Source organism: Macaca thibetana, chromosome 1, assembly GCF_024542745.1.
Source record: "Macaca thibetana thibetana isolate TM-01 chromosome 1, ASM2454274v1, whole genome shotgun sequence".
Lineage (NCBI taxonomy): Eukaryota > Metazoa > Chordata > Mammalia > Primates > Cercopithecidae > Macaca > Macaca thibetana.
The window spans coordinates 190,369,543-190,393,000 of record NC_065578.1 but is presented as its reverse complement, the minus strand read 5'-3'; the positions used below and the strand labels follow the sequence as shown (position 1 = coordinate 190,393,000).

Genomic DNA, 23,458 nt, shown 5'->3' with positions numbered 1-23,458 from the left:
ATGATGAGGCCTTAGACAAGCATGGCAGCTGCGTGAAAAAAGGAGTTAATTTTTAAGCCACTGGAGGAAAAATTAACAGAGACTGATTGCATGTGGTAATAACAGAGAGAGAAGAGTCATGACATTTTAGATAAAGCAGCAGAAAGTTAGGGATACAATTTGTAGAGAGAGAAATTATAAAGGGCAGGATGGAATGTGGGACAGCAGCTGAATTTGGTTGGAAATCTTTGCATTTGAGATGATAAAACTTCACAATATTTAATATTTAGTAGGTATGCACAAGGGGTGCTATACACATTGGAGTGGTGGATGAATGAATGAAATCTTAGAAGGATCTGTCAGTAAAATGAAACCATAGTACCAGTTTATAGAGGGGTCTGAGTTAAGGATAGTGACATAGATTTAGGAAGTATCAGCTCAGAGTTTTGAAAACTGCTGAAGTGCATTCACCTCTGAAGGAAGAGATAGCAGTGAGATAAGACACAGTGGTGCTTCTATCTTTCAGGCAAACAGAAGAGGCATTGAAAGCCAATAAGGGTGTAAGGTCAGCTAGGTACAGATTTGTTGCTATAAACCTAAATAGACTATAACTCAGTTGCTTGCTGTCTTAGCCCATTTCGTGTTGCTATTACAGACCATCACAGACTGAGTAACTTGAAAAGAAATTTTGTTTTTCATATCATTCATTGTTATTTTTATTGTAAAAATGCCTATTACAAAACAAATTCAGAAAATATGGCAGAATAGATTTTTTTTATTATTATACTTTAAGTTCTGGGATACATGTGTAGAACGTGCAGGTTTGTTACATAGGTATACACATGCCATGGTGGTTTGCTGCACCCATCAATCCGTCATCTACATTAGGTATTTCTCCTAATGCTCTCCCTCCCCAGCCCGCACTCCCCAACAGGCCCCAGTGTGTGATGTTCCCCTCCCTGTGTCCATGTGTTCTCATTAACTCCCACTTACAAGTGAGAACATGTGGTGTTTAGTTTTCTGTTCCTGTGTTAGTTTGCTGAGAATGATGGTTTCCAACTTCATCTATGTCCCTGCAAAGGACATGAACTCATCCCTTTTTATGGCTGCATAGTATTACATGGTGTATATGTGCCACATTTTCTTTATCCAGCCTATAATTGGTGGGCATTTGGGTTGGTTCCAAGTCTTTGCTATTGTGAATAGTGCCACAATAAACATACGTGTGCATGTGTCTTTATAGTAGAATGATTTATAATCCTTTGAGTATATACTCAGTAATGGGATTGCTGGGTCAAATGGTATTTCTTGTTCTAGGTCCTTGAGGAATCGCCACACTATCTTCCACAGTGGTTGAACTAATTTACACTCCCACCAACAGTGTAAAAGCATTCCTACTTCTTCACATCCTCCCAGCATCTGTTGTTTCCTGACTTTTTAATGATCGCCATTCTAACTGGCGTGAGATGGTATCTCATTGTGGTTTTGATTTTCATTTCCCTAATGACTAGTGATAATGAGCTTTTCTTCATACGTTTGTTGGCTGCATAAATGTCTTCTTTTGAGAAGTGTTTGTTCATATCCTTCTGCCACTTTTTGATGGGTTTGTTTGTTTTTTCTTGTAAATTTGTTTAAGTTCCTTGTGGATTCTGGATATTAGCCCTTCATCAGATGGATAGATTGCAAACATGTTCTCCCATTCTGTAGGTTGCCTGTTTGAGAAGAAATTTCTTTGTCACATGGTTCTGGAGGCTGAGAAGTACAAGAACATGGTGCTCGCATCTTTCAAGGGCCTTCATGTCATGTCATTTAGTGGTGGAAGGCAGAAGGACAAGTGAGGTCAAAGCAAGAAAGAGCAAGAGGGGGCCAAATGCGCTTTTATAATAACCTATTCTCATTCACTCATGAGATAATGACATTAATCTATTCATGAATGTGGAATATTCATGGCCTAATCAGCTTTTACGGGTTCCACATTTTAATATCATCACAAGAGCAATTGAATTTCAACATGCATTTTGGAGGAGACATTCAAATGATAGCACTTGCCTCTTAAATAGAATAGAACTATTTAAAACAATTAAAAAGAAAATTTCTAATCATGAAAAATGTTTTAACATAGATGGTATATAAATAGCCAGAATATACGAATGTTTCTTTAGGCCAATAAGATAAAAATGATTATTCCAATGGAAAACTTGGTGGGGGCACAAGCAGGAAATTTCTAAAACAAATATTAAAGTCTAAGAAATATGCAGAAAGCTATTCAATTTCACTGGAAATAAAAGAGAAATTAAAATAATAAAGTTTTGTTGCTTAGTAAATTGGAAAATTTTTAATTAAAAAAACACTACTCATCCTTAACAATGGTATGGGAAACAGGTACTTGGTGGAAAAGTAAACTTATGTGACAATTTGTTAAATTCTGGACAACAATTTGGTGATTCAGTGATTTGGTTCAGCAAGTCCTTGAAAATTATCTTAAAGCAATAATTGCTTGGCACCAATATTTAGATATAAAGATGCCTATTTCTGCTTTACATTTTAGTTATATAAGTCATAACATAAACTCTCTCTAGCTGATAGTAGTAGTTATTAATAAAATTATTATATTCATTGAATTGTATTTAACTTTTATCCTAAATATCATGCATTACAGTTGTCATAACTGTAGCATATTTCTTATGCTGCTATACATTGATTCTTTTCATTAATCAATACTTTTATTGATTAATCTGTGCCATTTAGCTCTCCTCTTTTACAATTGTGCTTGCCTTCCTTCAAATTTCCTGGCCAGCATCACTGTTGTTGAATTTCATTTTGATGTGGTAGACTCTCTGGTCTCCCCTCAGTGTTTCATGAATATCTCTTACAGTTCCTTATAGTGTCTTGCACCTCAATTGATTGCTCATGAATAGATCATTTTATGCTTCTTTAAACTCTTAAACCCTTGAAAAAAGTAAACATGGTTCAAAAAATTAATAAAATAGTAAATAAACTGTCAGAAGTACACTCAAGTTTTGTAAACTTTTAGTGCTCCATATTAAGTTAAAAATAGGTGACTTGTTTAATTTTACATGTTTTGGAAATTCTAAATCTACTTTTAAAAAATATTAAGTTAATAGACACTTATACAATTTTTTTTTTTTTTTTTTTTTTTTTTTTTTTTTTTTGAGACGGAGTCTCGCTCTGCCGCCCAGGCTGGAGTAATCTCAGCTCACTGCAAGCTCCGCACGCCATTCTCCTGCCTCATGGTCTACAGGCGCCCGCCACCGCGCCTGGCTATTTTTTTTTTTTTTTGTATTTTTAGTAAATTTCAATAGCCAGGATGGTCTCGAGACCTTCTCGGCCTCCCAAAGTGCATTACAGGCTTGAGCCACCGCGCCCGGCCATACAATTTTTATAAACAGTAAATGAACTTATCAACTGCCATGGTCAACATTTATAAATAAATTAGTTAACACCAGATGTTAGCATTTTCATTTGTTGGGTGATCATATGCAAATAACTTCCTTCTGACCCTCAGAAAGTAGTCCTAAGAGTCTTCTAGAGAGTGATAGCTAGCTAGCTAGCTAGCTAGAAACTATTTGAAAATAATAGGGGAATTGATTACATACATTTTAAATGCATAATAAAATAAATCCTGTTACTTTTCTAACAAACACAGAATGAACTAAGTCACTGCATATATTAGTTTTTGCCTTTTTGATAACACTTTTGTTTCTTTGATATTGACAAGAAGCAGAAGGGAGATAGAAGCATACCAAGTGTTCAGGTTTAGTTTAAGTTGATATGAAGTCTCACATTGCTTCTCATTTTTATGGAAATTGATTTTTCTCCCTAGGGCAATGACATGTATTAATATTTAGCATAAAAAGCACTGAAAAACACAGCTTTCTTATTTTCTGCTGGAAAGCAGTGGAAACATGTAGTCTTTTATAAATCTTATTGGAAGTGAGCCACTGTAACTTAAGGAAATGTGTTGTATTTCACAGGTGTGCTGGGGTAGACAAAGGATTGCAAACCACTTATCCAGGGTTGAAAAATCCTTGAGTTCTGTGCAGCTGCTGCCACTTCCTGTGTTGATTCCAAGAGAAATATAGAGATCCTGGTAATGCAAAGCATGTTGTATATTTCTATAAAACTTTTGGTATAAACCCCAGTAGAGTTATTTGTTGAGTTAATTGGGCTCCTCTTTACCTAAGCCTCAAGCAAAGTGAACTCTGCCCCCTGTCTTTTTTCTAGCCCTCTTTGGCATTGGCATCTGAATAATTTCATTCTCAAGACCAGAGGAAGAAGTCTGAGGAGGTACAAATTAGAGAATGACTTCTTAGGATCCAGCACATCTGTGGTTTAACCTGCAAACCCCAAGGGAGCATCCTCAGCCACATAGGAGAAAATGTCACCTACTTAGGCTTGAGGCTTTAATGTCTTGGTCATATCAAAAGTTCTAGTTCCTGGCACCTTAGATCTGCTTGTGTTTTTGAACTTAATCTAAAAATGATGGGTGGGGGAAATCGGAAGAGGCCAATGTGTAACAATTGTTGAGAGACAAGATGAAGGCCACGTAGCATGGTGATCAAGAGAGCACTCTCTGCTGTGGTACTGAACTGCCTGGGTTAAAATCCTGTTTCTGTCACTTCATAACTTAGTCAAGTTACTTAATGACTCTATGCCTCTGTTTTCTCAAGTAGACTTGTTTGTCCTAACCACACTCAATCAGATTTTGAGCATAGATAGCCATTCTAGAATGTTTTGGTCTGATTGGTCAGTCTCTCCATTTAGAAAAGCTACATGATATGGGCAGTTAAATTATAATCAGAAAGTTACATGGAACACATAAAATCTGTTTATAAGTAGATTACATGGGATGCCAAACTTGATGGTCAAATGCACTCATCATCTCTTAAAATAAATATACAGATTTGTAGATCAGAGGGTCATCTTTGCTAAATAGTGAAGAAGACACAAGGAAAATGTTGCTTTTTGGGTTATGCTTGTCTAGATTCTAAGCAGTCTGTTTCTCTTCCATTAACAGCTTCTACTTTCAGATAGAATAAACTTTACTTTTATTCAGGCTTATTAGTTGCAACTGCACTCTACTCTTGTTTTCCCTGAGTCTACATGCTATTTTCTTGATCAATTTAGAGGTCCCCAAATTTCAGTCACGCAATTACAGATACTCTTCTAGAGCAATGCTACTCAAATTTTAATGTGTACAGAAACTACCTGGATATTTTGTTGAAATTCAGAATCTGACTTAGTAGGTCTGGGGTGGGGCCTGAGATTCCATATTTCTAAGCTCCAAGTGATGTTGATGCTCCTGGCCCATGGATTCACTGTTAGCAGCAAGTTTGTAAATTATCTGTGTGGATTCTAATGACATCCATTGCCTATAAACTTTTCCTGATTTTACATTTGGAGAAAAATATAATCTCTAAGTTCTTGGAGTCCATATGGAAAATGCAAGTGGAAAGGGAAGTGGAAAGAGGGAGGGCGTAATTTACCATTCTACACAGGAAACTCACTTCTCTGTGTACTAATAGCAAATGACTTACCTGATCATCTCATATGGCTATTAGGATGTTTGTGGGTGCTTTATAAGTGTGAAGAGATGCACAGAGTGACTGGCTATGCACCTCTTAATAAATGCTGCTGATTCCTGGCTATGTAGATTGTCCATGTGAGAAGAAACTGGAAGCAAAACGATGACTATAATTTAGAGCATCTGTACTTGTCTTTTGATATGGGCTTCCTTCGAAGTCACTACTGTTTTCTGCCTGTAATGTCTAGGACAGAGTGCCACTCCCAATGAGTAAGTTTTTATCCTTGGTTTTAGCTTCTCTGAAGGTTGACTCCCTGTCTCTGAACAAACTGCCAAAGTGTAGTTTTTTAACACCAAAATTTCTGTTTTAAGTCAGAATGTCTCAAACATGTCTTCTATATTTGGTGAAAAATCTGTTTTTCTTTTTCTACCTGATGGGGTAATAGAGAAACAGGTTTGCTTTATTTACATATAGTATTTTTAGGGATTGTTGTTGAATAACAATTATAATAATAATTACCATGTTTTGAGTTCCTACATTGTACTATGAACTGTTACGTACTTTATACACATTTGGTTTTTTTTTCCTAATCATTAGAATAACCTTGAAAGTAAGGATTTTGTATTGCTCGGGACATGTTCAACTAAGTTGCAGAAACAAAGAACTGCTAAAATTTCAGTGTTTTAGCAAAACAAATGTTGATCACCCTGTCATACAAGTCCAATGCTGGTCAGCAAAGATTCTTCATCTTACAAAACCATTATCTTAATTTGGTTCTGGGTCTTAATTTATAAAGATGACTGAGTGATAACATGGAATGGTCAATGCCATTGGAAGAAAAGCGTACAGTTCCCCAGGTCCTCTGGAAATGGGAAGTACAGGGCACCACATAGGACCACGTGGGGAAGCACAGAGTCAGTCAGGAGGCAGAAGCAGGCACGAGGGGAAGGTCTGGCCCAGAGGCTTCCTCATGTTTTCTCATGGAAAGGCAAGGCAGGGCAGGCGAAGCATCTTAGGATTGGATAGTTGGAATAATGTTGGGGTGCGCTGGGCTACTAGAGGTGGGTTCTGGGCCCTAGTTTTCTGGCACCCAGCCCTGGGTGATTTAGGGCAGGGAAAATTGTGGCTCGGTATGTAAGAGTTAGATAAAGAGAGCAGTAGGAGGTATGGACTCAGGATTGTTTTGTTTGTGATTTGATTTTTTTGTGCTGGTAAAAGCTGGATCGCAGGGGAGATGTAAACAGCTTTGGCCATTAGTTGGCCTGTGATTGATGGATGTCACACAGAAAAATAAAAAATCTAAGAAAATACAGAAAACATCTCAACACATGGCCTCTGAGCTTACCGTAGCAGAAGGAGAGAGAGTTGGAGCTCCCAATGGGGGTATTTTAGGAATTAAATCTCCTTCTTCATAGCCCAGTTCTCCTGGCTCCAAGCTCACTGCAAGGAAGGCTGAGAAATGTTGTCGTTTTGCTGTCCAGGAAAAGGAAAATAAGATGGGATTTGATGAACACATCTATGTTGTCTCTGCCACACTATAATTACCTCCAACTTGTAAAAGAGTAAACTGTGGTTCTGATTCATTGTGACTTAGCCAAAGTATTCATTTTTCAAATGGCAGAGCCAGGGCTTGAATCCAGGCATTCCAAAGTGATCTTCTTTCCCTGTGTCACAGGACCTTTGAATTGAATATAATAATCCTGATTACGATAGATAAAATAGGCCGACATCGTATTTTATAGATTCCTAATTGAGAAGGAACTCTGGATTATTATTAGTGTGAAGGCCATTAGATAGTTGAGCTAAGACCTTAGGATCCAGTGTGTTCGGATTAAGGTCTGACATTCAGAGCATTGAATACAAAGTAAAGTGTCTGACTTTTCAGTTACATTATCAAAAGTTGAAGATCAACAGCCAGGGAGATTAAAACAGCTGGGTAAATAACAGTTAACAAAGTTTTAAAATTTTTCTCGGAAGAGAGGTATAAAGAGCACAGTCTTATCCCTAGCAGGTACTTTTTGGTGGTAAGAGTCTGAGCCACCATCCTCAGGGTCACCACCTCACATTCTTGCCAGTGCTACCTTGATAAGATAATGGGGAGTCACCTTCAACTGAGCTGATGGTAAGATCAGGGAAGGTACAGTCCAACACAAGTGGTGCAGAAAGTCCCCAGTTTTTACCACAGTGAGTTCCTGGAAGCTATGTCATAAAGCAGACCATTATGAAGTGGGTCGTATTTTGCCAAATAAATAATGCCACACATTGGGTGAGGGATGTGCTACTGATCAAAAACTAATTCTCAATTAAATCAAACATATGAGCAGATGATTTTTGAAAACAAGAGTATATAAACTATACAATTCTATTATAACTTTAAAACAGTAATGCCAGCCTTTAGATTGTATTAAATGGACACAAACATAGAGTTCACATTGAATTTGAATAGAATTTCAATAGAGTGTGTCTATAATACATACATCTCTACTGTTCTTTAAATGTGACTGCTATTAATAATTTTATTTGCAACTTTAGAATATAAAGTTTTGTTGATTTTATCCAAATGGCTCATATCTCTTTAAGAAAATATAGTCTTTCTCTTGTCTTCTTCTGCCTGAGGAAGTCTGAGGTGAAATAAATATATATATATATATATTCAAATATATATATATTCATAGCTCTGTGACATTCCTAATATTAAGTATGCATTTTCAGAATCATTCTATGGATTTATTGAGTAGAGAGAGAGGTATACTTGGAAAATGTGCACCTGTCCACAATAGGGTCATCTATCTACAACAAGGATTTTCTACAATAGAGAAATGGCAAGGATTGACTCTGGGCTTAAACCAGTTCAAAAAAAATGAATAAATTCCTCCCTTAGGCTTGGCATCAATATACATGAGATGGATCTTGTTTCAATTATTGGGTCTAACTTCCTTCATAATTCATAGAAAATATTTCATTAACTCAAATATTTCTACATTAAAACCATCTGCTAATAATTCAGCAATTCCACTCCTAGCTATATACATAAGAGAAATGAAAGTTGTATTCTCCAAAAAATCTGTTAGCATTACTCATAACAGCCAAAAAGTGTAAGCAACCCAAATGTCCATCAAAGATAAATGAATAAATAAACCGTACTATATCCATATAATGGAATATTATTTGGCCATAAGAATAAATGAAGTACTGATACATGTTCAACACAAATGGGCCTTTAGAAACATCATGCCAGCTGAAGGAAACCAGTCACAAAGGACTAAATATTGTGTGGTTCTATTTACATGAAAAGTCCAGAACAGGCAAATCTATAGGGACAGAAAGTAAGTGAGTGGTTGTGAGTGGCTGGGACATAGGGTGGGTGGAGGTTGAAATTAAGGCTATGAGATATGGGATTTCTTTTTGAGGTGACAAAAATGCTCTAAAATGTATTGGAATGATGGTGGCACAAGTTGGTGAGCCACTGAATCGTACGCTTTGAATAACTGAATGTATGGTATGGGAATTATATGTCAATAGAGCTGTTAAAACAACAATGGTTCCATCCGCTAGACAGCTCACCACCTCAAGAAGCAGTGAAAAACTCCTTTTCACATCATATGTCCTGATTTGGGGACCAAAAATGTGGAATTTTTAACAGCATTCCTGATATTCGGGTGTGAAGGAAGGAAAACATGTAAATGACATAACTTCAGCTCATACAGAGTTTAAAATATTGTTGAAGTGGTGAGAATTATGTCAAGGAACACTTGGAGAACACACTCCCACTTGCTATCATCCTTATGACTTTTTTTGGCTCTGGTTGTTAGGTCAGAGTATTATTTTTTTTTGGTCCAAAGTGATGCATTTTTGATATATTCATTCCATAGATGCCTATAAGCACCTGCTGCATTTCAGATACCATGCTTATAAAGGAGGACTGCTGTTTCATCTTCTGTCTCTCCTCAAAATGTCATGGTCCAGGGCAATAATGGAATAAACGCCAAGGCTACCTCTTCCAGAAGTATCATGGATGCTGGAAAGGGCTCTGTGATGAGACTCAGGAGGCCTGACTAGTTTGGGCCTGACTACCCATTGCCTCTGTTTTCTTGGGCAAGTCATTTATCTCTGAATAATAGTTTACTTTCTTTGTAAAATGAGAGGGCCGGTTTCTCTCATGTTCTTTCCAACTCTATATACTATTAGGTTGCATAAGATGCTGATATTGGTCATTTTAGAAAGCATTTTCCCCTTTCTGTTGCTTTTAAGGACAGAAAATGAATGCATCTAAAAAGAGAAACTCTTTCTATAATTTGTTACACAAATAATGTGCATTTGCCATGATGATCTGAAACCCCAAGGTTTTATGGTAAGCAGTTATTACCTTACCTCCTACTTGAATATGTGTGAGTAAATTGCATGCAGATTTGAATAGTGCTGCTGGGAAGGCAATTTCTTTCTCCTCCCAGATAGTATTAGGATAGTGTCCTTTGCCTATTGTGCTACATTTATTTATAATTTTAGGAAGAGGAAAATTAATAATGAAACTTGAATAATTACCCATCAAATGTTACCGGTTTCCACATACCCCATTATTGAAGACTCATTTATTTATCTCTTGCCATCTGTTGGCATTTGATCAAAAACCAAAAGATGCAAAAATGAGTCATGGCTTACTCTCTCTCAGTACCCTTTACCTTTATGGCTGTGAGTGAGAGAGAAGGTGTGTCATACCCAAACCCACTGATAGCCAGTAACAGAGGAAATGAAGGGAACTCTTCAAAGCCCAAAGCAAGAATGTGCATTTGTTGTGGTAACTACCTTGGAAAATGAAAGTTTGATGTTGTTTTCCTGTGATAACTATTTTGATTCTCCAGCTATACTCTTAAAAGGGGAGGAAAAGCAGGGAACAGAGGGCATTTTTATAGGACATATTATATTCCCTGAGATAATAAAATGTCTACATATTCCACATGCTCTTGGGAACATTGACTTCTGGTGCCACTGGACAAAGATACCTCTGTGTGTCTTTGAATGTACCTGCTACAAAGGGGGAATCAGGCAGCCTTTCCTACTGTAAGGGTGGCTGCATTCAACCAAGAACAGACAAGACTTCTCTGCTGGAACTAGGACAAGGTAGGTGTTGTAGGTGGGGGAACCCATCCCACAGCAAATGTGAATAGTAACACAAAAGCATTTCTAAAACTTTGAATCAGATACCCAAATTTTGGAGGAAGCCTAGAAGTCATCTACTGTAATCCTTTGTTTTACAGGCAAAGAGACACAGGAAGGTGAAGTGACTTCTTCAGGGTCCCACAGCCACTCGTAGAGATCAGCACCTTGATCTCTTGAAGCTAAATTTCATGTTTCTTACAGGGGGTTATTTAGAATAGATCAGATAATAGTTTCATATATATATATATATACATATATATAGAGAGAGAGAGAGAGAGAGAGAGAGAGGATGTTTTTTAATTTTCACATGTAGAGTAAGAAACTGGGTTGTTATCCTCAATTTTTCCTTCTACAACGGTGAGCACTATTGTACATAAGCATATTGTACATGATTGTTACTCAATATTTATCTCCTGGTTTACTCTGTAAAACAGTTATGAAAGGAATTAACTACCGTCACTTGACCAGTGTAGAAATTAAGGCAGAGGCTTGTCTGGGCCTACCAATTCTCTGTGCTTTCAGTAGTTTCATCTGAAGACTAGAAATGATAGGATTATTATGGCAGATTAAAGGTGGCCACAAATTCATTGCCTCTTTTCTCATCAAGGAGGGTGTTTAGGTTGGGCCCAATGGCTCATGCCTGTAATCCCAACACTTTGGCAGGCCGAAGCAGGAGGATCACTTGAGCCCAGGAGTTCCAGACCAGCCTGGCCAACATGGTGAAACCCCGTCTTTACTAAAAAAAAAAAAAAAAAAACAAAAATTAGTTGTACATGGTGGCACACCCCTGTAGTCCCAGCTATTCAGGAGGCAGAGGTAGGAGGATTGCTTGAACCTGAGAGGTGGAGGTTGCAGTGAGCCAAGATTGCACCACTGCACTCCAGCCTGGGTCACAAAGCAAGATGCTGTCCCAAAAAATAACCAAAAAAGTGCTGGTGTTTATTTCTCCACTCTCCAAATCTGAGCTGGGCTGTGACTGCTTTTACTTATGAAGTAATATAGAAGGGATGGCGTGTTAGCTCTTGACCTAGCCTTTATGACGACTGGCAACTCTTCCTTGGTCTCTTGAAGCCCTGAGCTTCCATGTAAGAAGTCCAGCTACTCTGGAGACACCACATGGAGAGGGAGAGGAGGAAAGGCTCAGTAGAGCCCAGCCTTCAGCCATCACCACTAAGGCTCCTGGCATGGGAATGAGGACATGTTAGACCTCCCTACCAGTCTGGCTGAAGATCACCAAGTAAATGCTGTGCAAAACAGACAAATGGTCCATCCCAGCTCTGCTCAGACTCCTACATGACATAATTGCGAGCTATAATGAAAATGCCTTTTGTTTCAGTCACTAATATTAGGGATAGTTAATTATGCCGGGACAGATAACCCCAGCAGTTGTTATAAGAAGTAAATGAGTTTATACATAAAAGCATTTAAAACAGGACCTAATGAATAAATATTAGCATTTCCTCCCCTTCTCTCTGTCTCTTTCATTCTCCTTCTCCTCCTCTCCTTCTTCCTCTTCTCCTACTTCTCTGTCTCCTCCTCTTGTTATATATATTCTTTTTTTTTTTTTTTTTAGATGGAGTCTCGGTCTGTCACCCAGGCTGGAGTGCAGTGGCGCAATCTCGGCCCACTGCAAGCTCTGCCTCCCAGGTTCACACCATTCTCCTGCCTCAGCCTCTTGAGTAGCTGGGACTACAGGTGCCCGCCACCAGGCCCTGCTAATTTTTTTGTGTGTTTTTAGTAGATACGGGGTTTCACCGTGTTAGCCAGGATGGTCTCGATCTCCTGACCTCGTTATCCACCCGCTTCAGCCTCCCAAAAGTGCTGGGATTACAGGTGTAAGCCACCGCGCCTGGCCTATATAGTCTCTTGTGATAGCTTGTAAAATAAGTCAAGAAAATTCTGAAGCACTAGGTCTTCAGAAAATTCTGAAGCTCTAGGTCTCCGATATTCATTTCATGTTTTTGTTCCATGATGCTGTGCCACACAGTCTAGAAAGCATAAATGAGACTGCTGTGTTTCCTGGTTTTCTACTTTGTTTTAAGGCACGTTCCACCTGAGGCAGCTATGAGCCACTTTGGCACATGAGAATTCAATTTGGCATTTTATTTTTACATTTCTACTCTTAACTCATTCATTATTCAGGAAATATTTATTGAGCACCAACTATACGCCAGGAACTGTGCTAGCTGCTGAGAAAACAGGAGTGAATAAGACAGACCCCGTCTTCAGGGAGTTTATAGTTTAGTGGGGACAATTTATTAATAAGTGAACAATTAACAATACTTTCGAGAAAAGTGCTACAGAGGAAATGAGTATGATGTGAGAGTGAACACAGGGATGCATTTCAGATAGGGAGGTCTGTGAAGCTGAGGAGCGTGCCATGGGAGGAGTCTGGGGAATGTTATACCAGGCAGAGGGGAGCAAGTGAGAAGTCCCAGAGGAGGGAAAGATCTGGAAGAAAAAAAGGAGCCAAAGTGTATGGAGCCTAGTGTGAGGTGAGGTGGTGGAGATGGGTAGAAGTCAGGGGATGCAGGGTTTTTGTTCACTGGATCTTGGTAGGAAACTTGGATTTTACTCTAGGTGAGATAGGAGATACTGAAGGAGTTTAAACAACAAGTGGCATATATTTTAGAAAGATCACCCAGGATGACACAGGGAGAATGGATTAACAAAGGGGGAAGGTGGGGAAGCAAGAAGAGCCTTTCAGAAGCCATTTCACAAATCCAAGCAGAAGATGATGGTGGTTTCATCAGAGTGGAGGGAGTGGGTTTGAAAAGAAGTAGAGGGATGTGACTGATGGGAGCCAATGGCGTAGGGATGGAGATGCAGGTTCTGGACTTAGACTCCCTGGGCTCATCCAAGCTCTAACGCTAATTGTGGGATCTTTAGCAACTTACTGAACTTCATTATGCCTGAGTTTGTCTGTCTGTAAGATCAGATAGAGGACATCTACTTATAGGGATATGATGAAGACTAAAGTTAATACTTATAAAGCACTTTTAAAAGTCCATGGCAGAGTAAGCACTCAGTAAGCATTCTCTATTGTTACATTTTGAAGGACTTGCTGATGAACTGAATTTGTGGGATAAGGGAAAAAATGGAGGAAAAGACTATGTCTTCCTTAAAATTCATTCCAAATGTTCCAAGTAGAAGTCATTTTTCTTCTCTGTGGAGCATCTTAGGACTTTTATTTATTTATGTATTTTAATATGACCTCATCTTACCTCACACCCAGCCTTATGTTATAGTATTGTGTGTGCACCTGCATATGTGTGTCTACGTATCTATATCTGACTTTTTGTGAACTTCTTAAGAACTGGGACTGTGTCTGATTCATAGTGTCTAAGACAGAGATTCTCAACTAGGACAGTAGTGGAGAGGGGCAATGAAAATCATGTGTGGTTATGAGTCCCTTAGCAATTACAACCCCCACCCCAGCCCTCCTCTAACCCAGAAGACTCTGAAACAATTGCCAGAGTGAGCCAATATTGGTGATGAGAATGTATTTTACCCCTGAGATGTTTTGCGGCAGGAAAGGTGTCAAGAACCTCAGATTCTAAACAGTTAGTAATACATGTCTATTGAAATGAATTGAGAATAGTTGTGTGCTTTATGCTGTTTCAAAATTGTAGATATATAATATTTTAAATGATAGCAATGTTAACTGTGTCAACACTTGGAAATAATAAAGAATAATGGAATACTGTGTCAAGCAAAAAATTAAGTATGAAATAGTATGTATACAATGACTACAACTTTGTAAAATATTAAAGATCAGAGGACAAAACATAATAAATGTAGTTAGCTTTTTTTTTTTAAGACTGAGCCTTGCCCTGTCACCCAGGCTGGAGGGCAGTGGTGCGTTTTTGGCTAACTGGAACCTCTGCCTCCTGGGTTCAAGCAATTATTATGCCTCAGCCTCCCAAGGAGCTGGGACTACAGGCGCCCACCACCATACCCAGATAATTTCTTTTTTCTTTTTTTCTTTTTTTTTTGTACTTTAGTAGAGGCAGGGTTTTACCTTGTTGGTCAGGTTGGTCAAGAACTCCTGAGCTCAGGCGATCTGCCTGCCTTGGCTTCCCAAAGTGCTAGGATTACAAGTGTAATTATCATTTGTTTAAAGTTTTACAGAATGTTTTTCTCACAAAGTTAATTAAATACAAATCCCAGTGTTCTCTTAAGTGGCTTCTACCTGACATCAACCCTCCAGATGCTTCTGGCAAACAGGATTCCTTTAACAAATTTGAGAACTGCTTCAGTGCAGTTTCCCTTCTTGGAAATACACAGAATCCCAAATCTTGTGAGAAGCCAACATTTTTGCTTTGTTTTTCCAAGTTGTCCTCAGATTAGTTTGGCCCCCAAAACCTTTGGGAAGCAAAGGACACTACTACCATTTCCAGAAGTATTGTCTGCAGAATGACCTTGGGAAAATGTGGGCCCAGGGCTTTCCTCACGTCCTCATGTGCCTACGCCTTGGTGACTCTCACAGGCTGCTCATGTTATCATAGGTTGAGGAATCCCTGTGTTGCATGTGATACTAAAATTCAACTTCCTCTTTGTCTTTTTAATCATTTAAGTGGAGTTTGGTTTTAATATCTGATGATATTTTATCAGGTAGTTCTGTAGACCCTTTTCTGTTCCCAGCCTCTGTCAAATAATTACTCTAAAAATCACACTGGTAAATGCTAGAGGAGATTTGTCATTTAAATGAGCCAACCTGTAATGAATTCACTTATAAAGAGAGAACAGTTTTGACATGTAAATAGCCACTTTCTATTTGTATTGACTTTTAAAATAATTATATAATGAGTATATTGAGTTTTATTAGATACTTTCATGAGAAAATATGTCCTCTAGAAGATGGATTAGGGAGGATGAGAGTGAAGACTGGATATTGGACAGAAGCTCTAGGGAATACCAAGGAAGCCATGGAAATTGCCAGTTCTCTGGAGCTTGTTCAAGTTTTGAAACTATCACAAGCAGTATTATTTGTGATTTTTCACCTTTTATTTGTTTATTTTTTCTTAAAATATATGGTCAAAATGAGAGGACTAAATCATAGGTATAATGAATCCTGTAGCTCTTACACTGCCAGATAGCTCTCCAAAGTGGTTGAACTAATTCGTTATTTTATATATAATTATGTTAAATAAATTTATTTTTTCACTAATTCAATAAATATGCAATACTTGTTTTAAACTGTTTTTCTTGTAATTATTACAGAGACTGAACCCTTCCCACATGTTTTGTCACTACATTTACTAATCTACAAACTGCTTGCATCATTTTAATTCTTGTTAAGCTTAGCTATTTTTATGGAAAGTTATTTAATAAACTCAGAAATAGAAATGAAAGCTGAGTACAACCTACTGAGCCTCGTCTTACTTGGACGAAAAAGAGCCAAATCAAGCTTATTGAATTGGACAGAGGCAGCCTTGCACCAGCCTCAACCCCCACAACTCCCACCCTCTCATCTCTTACTGGAGAAGTTGCATTTAGTCAATGATCATGCCAGTCATGTTCCTTTACTATGTGCTTGGCATACAGTTGGTATTTAGTACATAGTAATGGAGGAAAGAAAGAAGGAAGGAAAGAAGGAAGAGAGAGAAGACGGAGGAAGGAAGGGTAAGAGAGAAGAGAGGAAGGAAGAGAAGAAGAAAGGAAGGGAAGGAGGGAAGGAGGGAGGGAGAGACAGAGGAAGGGGGGGGGAAGAGGGAGGGAGAGAGGCCTTGTATTTCCCAGAAATACCCTAATAGTAAACACTATTCTTTAACTCATTTAGCATTTAACAACAAAAAATGTATTGTTCTTAGTTTCAAACTTCCGTATCAAGCCACATAAACTGACTGGTCCCATTTTATGAGGTGTTTATGCTGGAGGTTCTCTAAAATTACATTTAGCTTTAAACTAATGCTATGATCTGAAAGATATACTCCATGTAACACTTCAGTCCAAATTAGGCTAGAGATTTTTTTAAAGTATATATTTAGTCCTGTTTCCTTTCATTTCCCAAGACAAATGTATTATAGGTACCCCAGTCAATTTTCCTCACCCCTTGCACAGATGCTTGCATGCTCACACACCCTAAGCAATAATTCCCACTCTATCGCCTTTGCTCCTGGTGTTTTTCCTCCTAAAAGACCCTCTTCTCCCCTCTGCACTCATCTGCATCCTTCCCGCCCTTCAAATCTTAAATCATATTTGAAGCCCTAGAATCATAAAGCTGTTGCCTGTACTATCATCTTCGCTTTATATTTTTCCTCATTCCTCCTCCAGCTCCCTGATATGAAGACAGTGTGCTCCAGCTGACTGTGCCTTGGGGACTGTGTCCCTGCTTGCTTCTGATGAAACACTCACACCCTGCATAGGTCCCTGGCTGTCCCCACTCAGGGCAATCCCCCTGGCCTGGAGCTGACGTGGCTTTGAACTCCCACGCAGAGCTGCGCTTCTGCCCTACTTCTGGATTTTACTGTAACTTGCTTAGCAGTCGGAGGTGCTGAAGTTGCAGAAAGGCTCTGTGGGTTTGCTTTTGATAGTGTTCAAATTGTTTCCAAAACTGTTGAGCATTTCCTGCCCTTAACAGGCTCCTTGAGCTCAGCTTTTGTCACTGGCTGTCCTCCCTGGGCTCCTTTTCCTTATATTTTATTCCCCATTTTGACTTTCCCCTTTGTTTCTCTTAGGTCATTGATTCCATTGATTCACTGCAATCACCCAAATCTCCTATGCTTTTGTTCCTTTTTTTTTTTTTTTTTGGTCACTCTCACGTTTTTCTCTCTGGCATGCAGTTACTGGCATTGTCCCTTATTCCTACTACTGAAGTAATAAGTTTCTTAGGGAAAACAGTTTCAAGCAATTTAGCAGAATTTTTTATTTCAGACCGACTTGACTTCAAATCTGACCTCTGACCTTAGTTTAACCTTTGGTGAATTACTTCCACTGTTTTGTCTCAGCTTTATCCTCTCTTACAGAGGCACCATAAATTCCAACTTGCACAAATTGGGAGGATACATGAGATCATTTATAGGCAGTGCTTGATGTCACAGTAAATAGCATTCCTCATCCAATTCTATTTCCTGCCTTCTCATGAAGAAGTGACTCCATTTTGGTGCTGATCGTTAAATTTCCATTATTCATTTATTCAATCAATATCTGGGCATTTATTGTGTAATCGGCACTGAGGTAGCATCGGAGACACAGTGATAAAATGTTTTAGACCAGGGATCCCCAAGGCTCGGCCATGGTCCGGGCACCAGTCTGTAGCCTGTTAGGAACTGGATCACTCAGTAGGAGGTGAGCAGCGGTGAGTATTCCCGCATTACATTCGCATAGGAACACGAACCCTACCATGAACTGTGTGTGTGCGAGAGATCTGGGTTGCGTGTTCCTTATGAGAATCTAACAAAAAGGTTGGAGACCACTGTGTGAGACAGTGTTGCCACTCTCACAAAGCTTATAGCCTAGTGGAAGATTCAGATAAGTCCACTAGCATCTCACTTCCCATTTTTCTCACCCCTTCTGTGAGGAAAAGCTAAGTGAGAGCATGCTTCTGTGTGTCAGCTACTGCGCTTCCTGTCAAAGGCCTGAGAAAATGCCTCTCACCCTCAAGGAGCTTCAGTCTCATAACTGGTTTATGTGTCAGATGGGGTAATAATCCAGTGGAAGAACTGATCATTTCTGCAGAAGACGGGAAAGAGAAGAGAGGATGTTGCGGGAGCTTCACTGAAGAGGTGGGATCTGAAGGGATGGCTGGTGGTGTTCTGGGTGGTAGAGGAGTGATCCAGAATGAGCCACAGACCAGGCAAGTGACAATTTGAAATGATGTGGCTCCCCTTGGAAGTCAGCTGTAAGGCATTTAGTCCTGCTGGTGTGAAAGCAGCAAGGGGAGAAATGAATGGTAAGGAATGTGCTGGATAGTCTTGAGAGGCCTTGGATGCCATGGCTGGGAGTCTGATTGCTTTCTGAAAGTGCAGGAGAACCACTGAAGTACATACAGAAATGTGAGGAATCTAACTCCTCTAACTCTGTGAAGAAAGGGAGGAGAGGGAAGACACAGTGGGCAGGGGGCTTATCAACGAGGATGCCATCTCCCTTTAACAAAAGAGGAAACTGTGGTGTAAAGAGGCCGAGTAACATGTACAAGGTCATAAAGCATCTTTAAGGGGTAGAGCTGAGATTCAGATCTATGTCATCTGACTCTAGAGTCTGTATTCTAGCAATACTTGATTAAGTGAAAATGCAATAGTGAAGATCATGTAAACCAGACATCTTAAACATTAGCATCATCGGTATCCCCCAGGGCTTGTTAAAGCACAGATTTCCGATTCCCACCCACAGACTCTTTCTCAGTAGAGCCTGAGAATCTGCATCTCTGAGTTCCCAGGTGATGCAGATGCTGAAATCATAGGAAAAACATCACGCAAGACTAGAATTTAACAACAGGTGTACTATATTTTTTGAAAAATATTTTTTCTTTCTTCAGTTTCCCATTTTTATTAAAAGAAAAATCATGGTAGGACTGGTTTGCGTTATTATACTTGGTCTGATTATTTATATACAGTGCTGCAAGAATAATTATTTTTCACATAGGCCTTTTATATTGTCTTTGATGGAACTTTGTTCCATAGAAGGAATCCGGGATAAGACTTTTTTAAAGATGAACCCAGACATGGATTTGTTCCATCAAATACTTATGAGTTGGGTGACTTCCTCTCCTCTTGAGGTTCCAAGATAACTTGGGGCTCCTGACCCGTCAGAAAGTGACATTCTATACTTACCACACATCAGAAACCCTGTACAGGGACTGTGTACACAAAATATGAGGCCAGGTTTCCAAGGGCTTTATTGGCTCCATAAGTTGTTTGATTCCTTAAACAAGAGCATACCATTCCAGTCAAAGCCTTGTTAAAATAACCAGGTGTTCCAACTGTGACATGTTACAAAAGAAAACAGATTTTTATTGCACTTATGCAAATAATTATATTGCCCTGAATTAAGAATACTCACAGATAGTTTCCAAATTCTAGAGGGACCAGTCAGAGAGAAACAAACATACTCCAAATTTTGTTCATAGGAGTATACTTTATTTAATTGTTAAAAGCTGTTAGTAGCACAAAAGAAAAGCTTCCTTGACTCTGAAAAGCAAAACAAAGGATCAGCAGCATTTTAAGCAAAAAGTCAAAAAGATCACTTCAGTCTCCTATCAGTTCAGTTCATGCAGTTAATTCCCATCCTGCTTGATATTAATGAATATTTTAGTTCTTCAAGAGTCCTGAATGTTTTTCCTCTATTCCGATGTCATAATCTCCAAAGTTATTAGAAACCTGCATTCAAGAGCACCTTCTAAAGAGGACCAAAACAAGACAACAATCGACAAGGAGATCTGTTACCTCTGTGGCATACAATAATTTACCATAACAATTATAATTATTACTGAAAATGTACACTAAGACATATCAGAATGATAGGAGTTTCACATGATTTTGGAACACATACCAATAACATATTTATACCAAGATAGCCTAAAGAAAACCAAACACCATCTCATTTTTGACAATGCTTTCTGCATGATTTTTACACCAAATAAGCCAAATTTTACTTTTACATTAGTGTACTATTAATGTTAAACCCAATTCTTAATAAATCCTTACAGATATATTTACTCAATTTTAATGTTTGATCATAAAGTAAGATTTTTATAGATCTTTTATAACCCTTTACAATTTTTGTTAAAGAACAGTTTAGAGCGCTAAGAGAAATCCATTGTGCTTTCATTTTAATGCTCAATTTACAGAAAAACTGGATGATACTACTTTAACTCTAACCAATATGTTTACACAAAGAATTTCCTTTACAATTAACCTTCCACAGCTTGCTTAAACCTTCATCTGTATTTTATTCACTTAAAACAATCTTTTAACCTTTAAAAGGCAAAAATCCACTTTCTCGTGCCTCCTTACAATCTTTTAACCAAAAGTATATTTTACTTTCCTTACACACCTTGCATGTAAACTGTTTCTTCAATAGTCTGAAATACATGTTATACTGTTAACTCTTAGCAACCTTTACTTATGGTGAAAACCTTGGTAATTCTGTGATTTAATTACGTATTAGGTGTGGAGTCTAGGACCCACACAAAAGTGTAGATAAGGTCTTACTTATTCCAGTGTCTAACTCCATGTGTCCCAGGCCTTATCTGGAATTTAATTCTCTAAAATAAATTAACAGTTTTTAAGTCAAAGAAGCAGTTTATGATCTAAAGCATTTAGCAAACGTAATATTTTACCTGCATAATTTAGGCCAAATGTTGACACTTTTGAAGATATTTTAATTTTACCAATACTTTTTCAAACTCTTTATTTTTATCACTTTCTTTATATCTCTCTTATTTCCTGATTTCTTTTACCTTGTTTTATATATAACCTTTAAATAAGCTTTGAATTAGACAAAAATTAATTACCCTTTAAAAAGGATACAATCTTTAGAAAGAACATTTTCCTACAATATATTTTTATTGGGAAACACCCAAATAATGACAAGTTTGTTTATGAGCATTTATCCCATTACATTTATCTAATTATTTGTTTTAATAATTTACCTAGATTTATGAAAATTGCAAAAGTCAATATTTAAAATTATAAAACCACCATTGCAAAATTATAACTCAGACAGCAAAAATGATCTGACCTAACTGACTCCATCTTGCTTCTAACCTCCAAGCTATTCTTATTCATTAACTTAGTTTATAGTTTAGCACTGAAACAAAGATGATAACAGTCCTTCCTCAGAACAAACTTCCTTCATGTTTGTAGTCTAGCCAAGACCACAGGATTAGAAGTTAGGGTATTTTACTAAATAGTTCAAAATGTAGCTATGTTCATTAAACCAATATTAATGTTTTGTTTATTAAAAATTATGCAAGTAAAGATCATTCTGTTCTGGGCTGAGTTATAGTTTTGTAGCCTCTATGCCAAATACCTTATAGTATTTGGAAGAGATAAGTATGAAATTCCTTGATTAATAACTGCAAACAAAAATGTATGCTAGCAACTCTTAAGATATTTTTAATATTACTTTACCAATAATTTTTAAAGCTAGCTTATTTATTAAAGGTTTTACTTAAGTCACAAGTCACAGAAACTTGAAAAAGCATTTGACTAGTCTTTCCTTTTTGTTGTTAAAGTATTTAAGTGCTTTTATTTTTCTTTGAGCCAATTAATCAGAACTTTTATATATTTTCAGTCATGAAACATGGTGTACACAAGACATAAATACACAGACGTATTAGGCATGCCAATAGAAGTACATTTTATAGATTCAGAAGACCTCCTTTTTCCTGTCTTTTAACTGGATCTTTGAGTTCTGGGCAGGTCCTACACTGAATCCTGGGTTTTCAAAGACGGAGAATTATTCTGAGGCTAGACCATGTGAGGCTTTTACAATGCACTTACATTTTTTTTTCCCATAAACAAAGACATTTCTAAGTGTCTAAATTACACTTAATTTTCTTAAAAACCTCACAGTAGCTTTTGTTGTAATAGCTATTAATGAAGAAAACAGAATTCAGTTAACTGAGAAGAAAAAAAAACCCACCTTTTCTCAAAAACACAAGGTCCTAGGAGATAAATGAAAACAAAACCATGAAGGCCTTTTAAATACAAACATGTACACATGCACACATACATATACATATCTTGGATGTTAGCTTTCATTAAGCTGACTTTTCACCAATGAACTCCTAAAAAAAAAAAAAAAAATCCTTCCTAGAGGCCTCTCAGCAGGAATGTACCCTATAACTCCCACTTTCAAGTTTACATGGTAACAAAAGGAATAAGACAGATACACAAACAAGTGGAGACAAATTTTGAACAACACAAGCGGGAGTGCACTCAGGCAAAACAGACTCAGAACCAACCCAAAACCTGATCTCAATCAAAATGCAAAGCAGGTATATGAGCGAGACTTATTGCTTCCCTTGGCGGTACCAGACAAATGGCTTACCAAGCCCAGATACGAAAACGGTAGGCTCCTGGCGTAGAATCTGGTTAACTCACCCTTTGAGCGCATCTGCTCCTGATCTGTTTTTCCCCAGTAGTGAAAAGGACGTGCAGATTTGCGCACAACAGCCCTCTGGAGGGTCCTTGGGGAGACCTCACCCAGCAGCTGCCGGGATCCTCCTGAAGACTGTCTCGTAGCAAGTTGCCAGCTGCTGAATGCAGCACTCTCCTTACTTCCTGGCTTGTGTGCCACATTTTGATCCCAGGCCAAACTGAGGGTCAGGCTGCTATTTCGCGCAGCACAATAACAAGATGCAGATGAACTGGGGAGGAGGAGAGTTTTTATTTCTGTAACTGGTTACAGGGAGAAGACCTGGAAATGATCACCAGACCAACTCAAAATTACAGTTTTCCAAAGCTTGTACAGTTTTCCTAAGCTATTTGTCTGCATATAAGTGTGCATTCATCTAAAGACATAAGTGATTAACTTCTTTTAATCTATAACTAAGGTCTGAGTCCTGAAGACCTTCCTCTGGAGCCTCAGTACATTTACTTCATCTAAATGGGTCCACGTGCTGGGGTGATTGACCTTATCTTGTCTCCTGCTAAATCATGGAGGTTTGAGGAGTTCCTTCAGACCCCCAATAAACTTGTTTGTGGAGGCCTGGGGAGTTTCTTCAGACCCACAGTAAAACTTGTTTAATCCTGAATGGGTCCTGTTAAGAATTCCTTAAGGCCCAGGAAAGGCCTAAGCCAAAATCTTGGTGGGTTTTTGTTACATCC

The 23,458-nt window shown here is 38.2% G+C and overlaps 2 long non-coding RNA genes across 3 annotated transcripts in view; one reads left to right on the top strand and one right to left on the bottom strand.

Moving 5' to 3' along the window:
- The window catches only part of LOC126941486 (uncharacterized), a 60,109-nt gene extending 53,197 nt beyond the window's left edge, over positions 1–6,912 (top strand). The window contains exons 3-4 of one of the 2 annotated variants that reach the window (XR_007721320.1): positions 3,975–4,090; positions 4,225–6,912. This is a non-coding gene — a long non-coding RNA (uncharacterized LOC126941486). Of the gene's footprint in view, positions 1–3,974 lie in introns of both variants that reach the window. The other variant, XR_007721319.1, reaches the window with a different exon arrangement.
- Positions 744–23,153, bottom strand: LOC126941490 (uncharacterized). Its single transcript, XR_007721321.1, has 3 exons — positions 22,733–23,153; positions 6,871–6,998; positions 744–1,691 (listed from the first exon to the last, which is right to left on the bottom strand). It is a non-coding gene; the product is annotated as an uncharacterized LOC126941490 (long non-coding RNA).
- Positions 23,154–23,458: the final 305 nt, after the last annotated feature.